The sequence below is a fragment of the Nannobrachium achirus genome (assembly GCF_963921795.1).
Source record: "Nannobrachium achirus genome assembly, chromosome: 18".
NCBI classification, from domain to species: Eukaryota; Metazoa; Chordata; class Actinopteri; order Myctophiformes; family Myctophidae; genus Nannobrachium; species Nannobrachium achirus.
Window position 1 is genome coordinate 4,822,837 of NC_137825.1, and position 7,868 is coordinate 4,830,704.

A 7,868-nucleotide genomic window follows, 5' to 3' on the forward strand; every position below is an offset into this window, starting at 1 on the left:
AATCTTCATCATCACTGATTAAAAACTGATCAGAATAAAGTAATTAAACCTGATCAGAATAATCAGGTGTTTCTACTTCAAAAGTCTTCTGAAGTCTGAGAGAAAATGGAGGGTTTGTTGTGTAGTTTAAAAGAATCAGCCAATCAGATTAAAGATACGACGTTGCATCATCTGTCTCCAGGAAGACGACTCTCTGGACTGGTGAATAGAAATGCTGTTAAAAATAAAATAAAATAATCAGTTTTTAAAATAAATAAGAAAGAAAGAAAGAAAGAAGTATAGTATATATACCAGTAAGACTCCCTAATCGGGAGATAAGCGACCGTAGGTGGCTTATCTCCACAAATAGGGCAAAAATGTGTTTTTCCAAAATCTTCCTGATCCATGTTGATGACATGAGTGTAGACATGCTGTGTAGTGATATTCGTGATTTTAGGGCAAAAACTGTAGGAGCAGTGTCCAAAAATGTGTTTTAAAAATCGGCCTGAAGGTGGCGCTAGAATAGGGCCATGTGAGAAATGAGGGGTGGGGTCTCCGCGTTGCCTTGGCGGACGAATAGGTACCGGCCCAGGCTCTCCCGGAGCGCTCCTAGCCCGAGTTACGGCATTTTATGTGCGCTGCAGTGGCAGGGGGTCCTCCACTGGGGGCGCCACCACTTTTGCATCCGTTCTGGAGCACCAGGAGTCGGTGGTCCCCGGGAATTCCCCGTGAGCAGCCCCGTTGGGGTGGTCATTTGGTCATTTTTGCACATTTGGTCATTTTTTACATCTGGGGGTCCCCCAGGGGCTCCAGGGGTCCTTGGAGGTTGTAGTTTGGCAGGCAAGGAGTGTGTGTGTGTAAAATCTGGCATGGATCCGGTCAACGGGTGCGGAGATATAAGCAGGGAAAAAGTGTGACGTGTGACGTGTGAGCACATTTGGTCATTTTTTACATCTGGAGGTCCCCCAGGGACCTGGGGGTCCCTGGGGCTCCGGGGGTCCTTGGAGGTTGTAGTTTGGCAGTCAAGGAGTGTGTGTGCCAAATTTGGCATGGATGGGGGCAACGGTTGTGGAGATATGAGCAGGGCAAAAGTGTGACGGACTCACTGACTCACCCACGGACAGCCGGAGGAGGTTTTGGTAGTAAATGCGACCTACGGTCGCAACGACCTACGGTCGCAACTATACTCCAAGGGAGTATACTAGGACCAGTAAGACTCCCTAATCGGGAGATAAGCGACCGTCAGGTGACATGTATACACAAAGAGGGCTGTAAGTGCCATTGGTTCCTGGGTGTAGGGGGACGTGTAGACATAGTGTGTACCGATTTGTGTGATTTTAGGGCAAAATCTGTAGGAGCAATGTCCAAAAATGTGTTTTGCAAGAATCGGCCTCATGGTGGCGCTAGAAGAGGGGCATGTGAGAAATGAGGGGTGGGGTCTCCGCGTTGCCTTGGCGGACGAATAGGTACCGGCCCCGGCTCTCCCGGACGCTCCTAGCCCGAGTTACGGCATTTTATGTGAGCTGCAGTGGAGGGGGTCCTCCACTGGGGGCGCCACCACTTTTGCATCCGTTCTGGAGCACCAGGAGTCGGTGGTCCCCGGGAATTCCCCGTGAGCAGCCCCGTTGGGGTGGTCATTTGGTAATTTTTGCACATTTGGTCATGTTTTACATCTGGGGGTCCCCCAGGGACCTGGGGGTCCCTGGAGCTCCGGGGGTCTTTGGAGGTTGTAGTTTGGCAGGCAAGGAACGTGTGTGCAAAATGTGGCATGGATCGGGGCAACGGTTGCGGAGATATGAGCAGGGCAAGAGTGTGACATGTGAGGTGTGACAGACAGACTGACTGACTGACTCCATTTTGTGGAGGTTTTGATAGTAAGTGAACAACAGTGGTTGCGACCTGACGGTCGCAACCACTGTTGTTCTTAATATACGTAAACAACATGTCATCTGCTTGTGACTGCAATCTGTTTCTGTTAACGGATGACTCGGCTCTCCTAGTCTCAGGCAGAGACATATTGCAGGTTGAAAAGGCCCTTAACTGAACTAAACATGATCTGCACCTGGCTCAATGACAACAGACTCTCAATTCACCTAGGTAAAACTGAATGTATCCTCTTTGGATCTAGTCAGAAACTCAGCAAAGTCGAGAACTTCACAATTAAAGTAGGTGACAGTGTGATAGAAAGAAAAAAACACATCTGCTACCTGGGTTGCATACTGGAGGCTAACCTATCGAGTGAAAAAATTACTACAAAGGTAATCAATAAAGTCAACCAACAAATCTGTTTCTTGCATAGGGTTGCCCAGCTGATCAATATTAAAACACAAAAGACCCTAGGAGGTGCTCTTATTGGCCCCTCATTGATTACGGAATCCTCATTTGGTATCGTGATGCCCCAGTTGCCCCAACGGCCAACAAAAGTCATCACTTTTCATAGTCTTTTGGGGTCCGTTTTAGCCCAAGGAATGTTTTTCATGCAAAACATAATGCTTGCAATGGATTCAGAATAATTAAAAACACCTAGTTTGACCCCTCACATCCCACTTAAAGCAGATTTTTTGGGAGTCATTTTTTCCTTTATAGTATAGTAAGTGAATGAGACTGAAAATTACCCTAGCTAACATTTTGCCCGCATTTTTGCGAGGGACATGGGAGCTCAATTTGTTATTTAACCTTCATAGTTGACAAAACCACTGAGAAACGGACCTTTGCTCTGGCGGTCACGGAAGTATCGGATTCGCCCCAACTACTGTTCTATCCGTCTGTCTTTCAATGCTATATGAGATACATGAAGTGGTTCCTGTATAAATAAGCTGCAAAGCTTACTAGGATCTATTTTTAGTTGACCTTGAACCATTGATTTGTCATGAAGCTGTACCTTTGTCTATTGTAAACTTATAATAAACTCTTCATTCATTGAATCAATCAATCAATCAATCAATCATCCAAACACCTTGGTCATGTGATCAGAGGTGTGTGTGTGTGTGTGTGTGTGTGTGTGTGTGTGTGTGTGTGTGTGTGTGTGTGTGTGTGTGTGTGTGTGTGTGTGTGTGTGTGTGTGTGTGTGTGTGTGTGTTTTCCAGTAAGCACCTTCGGTGTAGAGTTCAGGTTCCACTTCCCCAAACTTTAATTTCACTTCCTCGTTCAACTCAGCAGCAAATCAGGATTGTTCTTGTATTAAACATCTAGAGAGAACAAGCTAGATTGGCTTTTCAGCTTCACCCAGCAGATGGCTGCTCAGATGGTCAGACTCGGGGCTGGAGGGGAGCTTAGGGGTTAAATGTCTTGCTCAAGGACACCTCCACACATCGCCGGGACTCAAACCTGGAACCTTTACCCATTCAATGCAACATGGTCCATTCTATTCACTGTATACTGTATACATGCATCAATGCATGGTCCATTCTATTCACTGTATAGTGTATACTGTATACATGCATCAATGCAACATGGTCCATTCTATTCACTGTATACTGTATACATGCATCAATAATAATAATAATGCATTTTATTTAAAGGCGCCTTTCAGGACACTCAAGGTCGCCGTACAGTTCAAAAAGACAGGCAAAGCATAAAAAGACAATCAGTTAAAAACAGGCAAAGTATACATCAACAACACAACACAATATATCAAAATCAATACAAGTTAAAACACTGAAATAAAACAAATAATACATCAATATGTCAAGTCAATAGTAATGGGGGAGTGAGTGTAGGTATACAGATACAGGGGTGTTGTAGGAATGGTATGCCAATTTGAACAGGTGGGTTTTGAGTTGGGATTTGAAAGTGGTTATGGAGTCAGATTGACGGATGTGAGGGGGTAAGGAGTTCCAGAGTCTAGGTGCAGTACAGCTAAAAGCCCTGGCACCCGTGGTGCTGATGTGAGTACTGTCAGGGGGCCAGTCAAGAAGTCCAGCTGATGATGAACGCAGGGAACGGGACGGGACGTAGCCATGGAGAAGGTCAGAGAGATAGGTGGGGGCGAGGTTATGGAGGGCTTTGTAGGTGAGGAGGAGGTTTTTGTAGTCAATACGGAAGTGAATGGGGAGCCAGTGGATTTGGATGAGGATGGGGGTGATGTGGGCGGATAATTTAGTGCGGGTGATGATCCGTGCAGCTGAATTCTGAATGATTTGTAATTTATTGAGTAGTTTGGAAGGTAGGCCAGAGAGAAGAGAATTACAGTAGTCGATGCGGGAGGTGACGAGTGCGTTAATGAGGATTTCAGTGCTGGATTGGGATAGAGATGGGCGTAATCTGGAGATGTTGCGGATATGGAAGAAGGCAGACCGGGTGATGTGTTTTATGTGAGGTGCAAAAGAAAGGGTGCTATCTAGGATGACGCCGAGGCTCTTAACTTGGGTGGAAAATGGAACGGGGAAGTTGTCAATGGTGATGTTGGGGACAGTAGAGGTGGTGGACAGTGTGTGTTTGGAGCCGATGAGCAGGGCCTCGGTTTTGCTGGCGTTTAACTTTAAGAAGTTCCTGCTCATCCAGCTCCGGATGTCCTGGAGACATGCAGTGAGGGAGGGGGGAGGGAGGGTGGTGGAGGGTTTGGTGGAGATGTACATTTGAGTGTCATCAGCATAGCAGTGGAACTGGACACCATGGTGACGGAGGATTTTACCCAGGGGGAGGAGGTAGATGATAAATAAGAGTGGACCCAATACTGACCCCTGAGGAACACCCAGTGAAACAGAAGAAAGCCCAGACCTATTCTCCCCCAACTGGACAAACTGTTGTCTGTCTGTGAGGTAAGAATTAAACCAGGAGAGTGCAACACCCGTGATCCCAATGTGTGCCAGGCGCTCCAGGAGTAGTGGGTGGGAGATGGTGTCAAAGGCAGCGGAGAGGTCAAGGAGGATGAGGATGGTGAGTAGTCCAGAATCAGCTGCACGGAGGAGGTCGTTAGTGATTTTTGTCAGGGCTGTTTCGGTGCTATGGTGGGGACGGAAACCGGATTGGAATGGTTCATGGAGGTTATTGGAGTTAAGGTGGGCTTGTAGTTGGATTGCGACCACTCTCTCAAGGGTTTTAGAGATGAAGGGGAGGTTGGAGATGGGGCGGTAGTGGTTCAAGTCAGTTGGGTCGGCACCGGGTTTTTTGACGATGGGGGTGATTGCGGCCATTTTAAGAGCGGGGGGGACAGTTCCGGAGGTGAGGGATGCGTTGATTATGTTTGTTATTATAGGGGAAATGGATGGGAGGCAGGCTTTGACAAGGGTAGTAGGTAGGGGTAGAGCTTAAAAGTTCAGCCCGAGCCCGACGGGACCCGACGGGTCGGCGCGGCGCGGGCCGGGCCGGGCTCAATTTGTCACGCAAATGTCGGGCTTCGGGCTGGGTCGGGCTTGGGAAAAGAAAAGAAAAAAAAGAAAAGAAATTAATATATTTATTTTTAATATATTTAATATATATTCAATTCATTTGTAGCTATGTGTGCGTATGTATTGTGTGTGTTCACAATAAAAAACTTGTGTCGTAGTCACATTGGTTGCAGGCGAGCGCAGCGCGCCGTAATGATGTGTGTCTCTCTCTCCTCTCTAATCTGCTCTGCGCGCGGCTGCCTTTGACTGCGTGTGTGTGTGAGCGAGGCCTGTCGCCCTGCCCACCCCCTCTCTTCCTCATGACCTGCCTTGACCAATAACTTGTCAGATGCCTTGAAACAGGAAAACAAATAATAACAAAGAAACGACTGCGCGGTAAAGGTGGAAAACAGCAAAAATGGAGACTGATGAAGTGAAAAGGAGGCTGGCAAGTGGCGATTATGGATTAATTGTGCAAGAAAGCAAAAGACTAAAGTCCGAGGTGTGGAATCACTTTGACAAAGTGCACGACGAGAACGGTGACCCGGTGGATTTTGTGCAATGCAAAAGCTGCAAAACTGTGTTGGTTCACAGCAGCAAAAAGACGGGGACTTCCACGCTAGGAAGGCACACAGATCGGTGTGAAGGCACAGGACTGCCGCCCCCCGAGGCAAATCAACCAAGTGTGGCATCGGTTTTCACAACTGTCCCTAAAGTCGTGTCATTGCCTGCAAAGGTAAAACAAGGTGTGACAGAGAAATGTGTCCTCATGTGCTGTAAAGATATTAGGCCATTTAATATCGTCAATGGAGAGGGCTTTGGAGAGCTCGCACAAGAGCTCATTAACGTGGGGGCTGCACATGGAAAAGTTGCAGTTAGCTCAGTTCTGCCATGCAACGTTACAATCTCAAATTGGTGTGGTAAAATGGCAGACGAGAAGAAGGGAGATTTGGCACTGCTGCTGCAAAGTTTGTTGAAAGATGGAACCATCGCCATGACAACAGATATGTGGACGGACGATTATCGCAAGATAAGTTACCTGACGATCACATGCCATTACATAACAGAGGAGATGGAGCTTGTGTCCAAAACACTTTCAACTGCGGCGTTCCCTTTAGATGAGGCCAAGACTGGAGAGAACATACGACGGGAGATTGTCAACAAACTGATGCAGTTTGGCCTTGATGCTGCTTCTCTGACCAGAATTGTGTGGGTTACCGACCAGGGAGCTAACATTGTACTGGCTCTGCGTCCATACCACCGACTGGATTGCATTGATCACGTACTCAACACAGTGCTGCGCCATGGACTTGACGTAGCACAGCTGAAGGATGTTGCTCCCGACATAGCAGATACAATTATTGCTGCCAAAGAATTGGTGAAGTATGTGAAACAGACAGGGCTGGCAGCTCAACTGTCCAAAACACTGCTGCAAATGGTGGACACCCGCTTCAGTACCGTTTATCTCAGTCTGGACTCTGTTCAGGCAATTTACCATGAGCTGCATGAGAAACTGGATAGGCGAGGAGAGAGTGGACGGGTCGAAAGAATAGCGCCGGACACACTGAGCTTTTTAGTTGACTTCTTGAAGCCTTTCTACGATGCACAGAAAGTACTCGAAGGAGACAAGTATCCTACACTCAATCTTGTGCTCCTTAAGAATCAGTCACTCACTCGCCATGTTCAACCCCACGCACTTGACTCAGCACAGCAGGCCGCCGTGCGTAAAAGGCACCAAGAGTGGCTCGTTCGAAAAGTTAAAATAGACGACCGCCACAAGATCGCCACATTCCTCTGGCCTATATATAATCAGTTGAGAATGCTGTCACTTGCAGAGAGGGACAATGTGTATGCGCACATCCGCGCTCTTCTCCGCGACATGCCTGCAGCAAGACCAGATGGAGAGGATGAGGATGCCGCCGCCGCTGCTCCTCCTGCCCAAAATGAAGACAACGAATTTGCAGAGTGGCAAAATGAGCACAGAGCTTACGAGGGAGAAGGAGAGGAGGTTGACGAGGTGTCTCTGTATGTCGCCCAGACGCCTGTCATGAAGGATGAAAAAGATGTCCTTGCCTGGTGGCGAGCCAACAAGAAGGTGTACCCAAAGCTTGCACAATTGGCAAGATCTGTGCTTTGCATCCCGGCCAGCAGCAGTTCCAGTGAACGGGTGTTCAGCGCCACAGGGAGAACCATCTCCGAGCGAAGGACGTCGTTGAACACGGAGACGGTGGATTCCATCCTTTTTCTTCATCACAATTTGAAGAAATAAAATCGGTGAGTAGTAGCCAAGCCTTTAACTGTTGGTAATAAATGGCCAATGTAGAATGTAGTCTTCTTGGTCTCTTGTGATCTTATAATTTATGTATACTTTTCTTTTATTTAATTTCAGCTGCTTACTGTTTGATTGAATTATTCGCCGATGGAGCGAGCGACCTGCGGCTGCGGGGCCCGCGGCGGCGCGGCCTCCTTGCGCCCTGCGCTGGATTTTTGGGACTATTAAACTCAACAAATAAGTGTTGATTCATACAAAGAAAAGTGTTGTGTTACGGACTAAAATAACAAATGCTGGTTATTTTATTT